Consider the following 5655-nt stretch of genomic DNA (forward strand, 5'->3'; position numbering starts at 1 on the left):
TACTGCAGCAGCCGTGGACTACCATGGGTGGTAGGGTGTTCAAAATTCTTTTTTTTTTGTATTACATTTACTTGCATTACTCTCTCATTTTCACACACGCAAGATACTTCTCATTTTTCTCTCTTTTCTCTAGTTCTTGTAAGTAAACTTGAAGACTTTTTCTCTTCTTCTTTTCTTTCTAAAACCGAATACATACATGCATATCATCATCATCTTTTGTTCTTTGTTTGTTGTTTGATACTTACTAGTTGTTGTTACTTTGTTACTTGTTCTTGTTATTACTTACTTACATGTTTAAGAATCAAACTCTTAAGTTTGATTCTCCATAATATCTTGTATTTTTCAAGAACACAAGAACATAAACTTACTAGTTTATGATTCTACATTTATTGTTTCAAAAGATTTAAGGATCATGTGTTGTAAATCATACTTGTAATTCATGTTAGTAAGCTTTAAAGTTTACTTTCTTAAAGATCAAACTTTGGTTTGAATCTTTAAAGTATGAACAACCCATGAACTAGTTTTTTTACTTAGTTTATTTCCTTACATCATGCACTTTAATTTCATGTAGTTAGTTTAAATGGTCAAGTACTACAAGTTAGTCTTGGTCCCATACTATCTTGAACTAAAAGTTAACTTGAAAATTCAAGAAAACATAAGTAGGCTTCTTTAAACTATAACTTTGTACACTTATGCTTGATCTAGGCTTTTGAGTCTTAGATCTTCAAAGATCTAACTAAGAACTATGTTCTACTACTTAAGATCTTGATTTCATAAGTTTACTTCAAGTTTGTAACTTGTTTTTACTTTAAAGTTCATGTAAGTGTTAGATCTAAGACCTTGATGTAACTTTGGTTCATCAAATTCATACAACTCTTAAGTGAGTTGATCTACATGTCTTAGACTCACACTTGTGTCATAATTGTCAAAATTTAGTTAGTATTACTTTTACATTTCATGTATGTGTTAAATCTAAGACTTTGATGTAACTTTGGTTCATCAAAACACTTGCAACACTTAAGTGAGTTGTGCTTCATGTCTTAGACTTGCACTTGGGTTATGATGGTCAAAACTTGGTGAAAATGATGCAAACACATCAACGAGTTGTACACTTGAAGCTACATGCAACAAGGATGAGAACCGTGATAAGCATCGAACACCAAGAACCACCGGAACCTACTGACCTATTTGTTTTCTGTATTCTGGGTCTGATCAGTAAGACCTGTGCTGTTTTTATTATGATTTTCAAATATATCTGTTCGAGTAGATAACTTTTAATATAGGACTTGTCTTAATCCGAGTTACGGTTTAGGATTTATGGCCCTCCGATCGTCACTATGTCCTTTTAACGTTGTGCATAAATTTCTGACCTACTCGCACTTAGACCGTCTCCAGGGTCAAACGAAGACGAGTTTGCTTCTGTAAATTTTACCACACTTAAAGGACTCATATACGGAGCCATGGCCACTGGTCTCACCTTAATTCAGTAAGGGTATAGGCCGTGGTGACTGACCGAAGTCAGCCTTTGTTTTAAACTACTTTCATGAACGAAACTTACTTTACGCCTTTTGTTTGATGATGAATGATGATGACCCTTAAGACCTTATTTACATACTTTTAAACCTTTTGGAATGATTTACTAACTTAGTGATATTTGACTTAGGTTGAGGACCCGTTTGGACAACCTTCATTACTTGCTTACTTTCCGAGTCATACTTTACCGCTACTTTATCATTGTGAGTTATAGCATTCCCTTTTTACTTTAACTTATTTTGGAAACTGAGAATACATACGGATTTTATATTTTACATACTAGGCACAAGTACTTAAACTTTATATATGTGTGGGTTATATAACGGCAGAAACATTCCCTTTAGCTCGGTAACGTTTAGTCATTGGTTTTTGAACCGGTGAACGCGAATCTTAGATATGGATCCATAGGGTTTGACATCCCCACTCGGGCTAGTAGTGCTAGCATTTAACGAGTGTTTAATACTTTGTAAACATACGCACTTGCCAAGTGTACTTTCAGGGGGTATAAACGTTAAGTTAGTTACCAAGTGCCCACGATTAACATATACTTTATCATACTGTTTTGAAACGCTCTTTGTAGCACTGAAATCTCGTGGCCTACCTTACATACTGTTATACTTAAACTATAGCTCACCAACCTTTGTGTTGACATTTTTAAGCATGTTTTTCTCAGGTGCTTAAGGTTATTTGCTTCCGCTGTCGTGTTAAGTCTTGCCGTAGACACCCGCTGCTCTAGTGTTATCACCGCATGAACTACTTTATCTTGCATTCAAACTTTAATACATTTGAAACTATGTTTTGTAACAACCTAAGGGTCACATACATTTATTCATGCTTGCTATTCATAGAAGCATACTGTTGGTGTAAAAAAATTGACGTCGGTTATAACGTCATCTTTTTATCGTGAATGCAACTTCTTTTATTACAGCATATAGTACTTAACCTTGTAATGATCCTGTTGTTGATGATTCGTACACGATGGTTTTGTACGGGGCATCACAATGTATATTAAATATACTTATATACAAATATTATTTATTTGCTAATTAATGATGATACCAAAATAATGATAATAAATAATTAGATTTAATAATGATATTGAAAATAATACTTTGGGATACTAACATTTCTCACTTTATTTGTAGTAATAATGATAGTGATAATAATAATATTTATAAAGTAATAATGATAAAAATATAAATTTTAACAAAAGATAATCTTAATAGTCATGATAATATTAATAATACTTATTTTTGTGATAATTCTAATAATTTTAATAATGATACTTTTGATAAAATAATGTTTATATAAAATCTTGTTGATGATAATAATACTAATAGTACTGATAACAATACTAACTATAAAAATAATCACTTTACTATCAATAATCAATAATAATAATGATAATAATAAGTTTAATAATAATAATACTAATAATCCTATTAATACTAATGGTGATAATATTAATAATAATACTTTTGTCATTAATAACAATAACAATACATATATTAGTAATAATAACAATGATAGTAATTATAATACTAGTAATAATAACAATAATAATAATAGAATAATAATAATAATAATAATAATAATAATAATAATAATAATAATAATACTATTAAGTTTTATTTGATATTACTTATAATGATAATAACATTCATAGTATTAACATTAGTGATAACAATAATTAACTTAATAATAACATAATTGATAATAATAATAATAATAACAATAATAATAATAATAATAATAATAATAATAATAATAATAATAATAATAATAATAATAATAATAATAATAATAATAATAATAATAATAATAATAATAATAATAATAATAATAATAATAATAATAATAATAATGGAGGTTCTACCTCAAAAGAAGTTGATTTTTAAAAAAAATGGCACCATCCTGGCTCGAACCCGCGACCTTATGCTAACCTGACACCACACCAAACCATTGATTTGTTTTTCTGTTTTCCTGATTTAAACCCACATGAATTTTTTTATAACCCGTTTTCTCTTTTTATAAATTCCTTCTTCTTCAACCATTCGACAGGACCATAACATCAATACTAGTTTGAGTTACGATTCGTAATTGAAACATAAACGATCTTCTATGATCACTTGTTCAACAGAAACAAAGAGAAAAAAAATAAAATAAAAAATAAAATTATTTAGCAGTAGCAGACCCGGATGAACTCGATGAACACATAATACCAATTTTAAAATTTGGATCGTTTTAGGTAATGATCTTTACATGAAAAAGATTGTAAATTAATCCAAGAAACTGTTTGAATCATCAATTTAAGCTGAAACCTTAACTAGACTTCGAATTTCTCAAAGAACAAACCGTTTGACTTTTTGTTTCAAAACTTTGACTCCAAAATTACTCTTCGATTTTGCGAATTAATAACTGAAACTTTGCAGAAAGATCATTTAGAACATTCCTAACAAAACTGTATTATTAGATTTTAAAATTTCATTCGAAATCGAGTTTTGAGTGAAAAGTTACATGTACAGAGTGTTTGAACTTTATTTTCTTAAACTTCTGTTTTATTTTCCTAAATGCAGTAGAAAATAGTAGTATTTAAAGGTAGTAACTGAATAATTGAAGCTGTGATATGATACCATTGATTTTGTTTTGTATTGACAAATTGAAGTCGACTTTTTTTACTCGAGCAGACAGGGAAGGACAGAAAAAATATATAAAATCAAAAGCAGAAATTGATATGTAAATGATTGGTACAATATTTGATTTTGATATCAAACACAATCAGACAGGAAACAAGATTAAGCACAGTTTGATCGTGATATTAAACGGATTCTGTAATTATATGTACCATTTTTCAAATAATTAATAAATATAAATATAAATATTATAATAATAATACTTTAATATTAATAATAATAAATAACAATACTCATAATAATATAAGGAATAATTAATTTCAGTTAATAAAGATAATAATAGAAATAATAAAATAATTATAATAATAATACCAAAATAATACAAAAAAAATAATACTAATAATGATGATATTTAATAATAATAAGTATGATTACCATTAATGATAATAATCATAATACTATATTAATTATAATAATTATTTATATTAGTAATAACACTGTAACAATTTATATATATCAAGTTTCATATTTGTATGTTATATTAATAATAATTTTGATATTAATATTGAAAATAATAATAATATTACTATAACATTTATTTCTAACTTGTAATTACACTTATTATATTATTATTACAATTTATAAATTTTATCATATTTACTAGTTATCTAATGTATAGAATATTTAATGTTTATATATTTTATGTATTTTACAATATACATGTAATATTAATTGTATATAGAGGTCATATATATATATATATATATATATATATATATATATATATATATATATATATATATATATATATATATATATATATATATATATATATATATATATATATATATATATATATATATATATATATATATATATAGGTCATATATATATATATATATATATATATATATATATATATATATATATATATTTATTTATTTATTTATTTATTTCTATAACAACTTAATTATTTTATATATTATTTTATATTTTAATTCAAATGATTAAAGTATACTTTATTAATTTTTAAAATATTATATACATACTTATATTTATATTTGTATATATATATATATATATATATATATATATATATATATATATATATATATATTTACACCCAATTGTTCATGAATCGTCGGGAATAGTCAAAGGTCAAATGTATATATAAACACAGTTCAAAGTTTTAGATTTCAATATTACAGACTTTGCTTATTGTGTCGGAAACATATAAAGATTAAGTTTAAATTTGGTCTAAAATCTCCGGGTCGTCACAGTACCTACCCGTTAAAGAAATTTCGTCCCGAAATTTGATCGAGGTCGTCATGACTAACCATAAAAATGTTTTCATGACTCATATGAGTTGGAAATTAGAGTTTTATCACCAATGAGTACTATGGATAAAACAATTTGATTTCTGTGAAGAGTACGAGTGAAGCTATCACAAAAGAGTGAAAATGAGTAAATGCAGGTTTGTCTTAACCTG

The sequence above is a fragment of the Rutidosis leptorrhynchoides genome, chromosome 6 (genome assembly GCF_046630445.1).
Source record: "Rutidosis leptorrhynchoides isolate AG116_Rl617_1_P2 chromosome 6, CSIRO_AGI_Rlap_v1, whole genome shotgun sequence".
Taxonomy (NCBI): domain Eukaryota; kingdom Viridiplantae; phylum Streptophyta; class Magnoliopsida; order Asterales; family Asteraceae; genus Rutidosis; species Rutidosis leptorrhynchoides.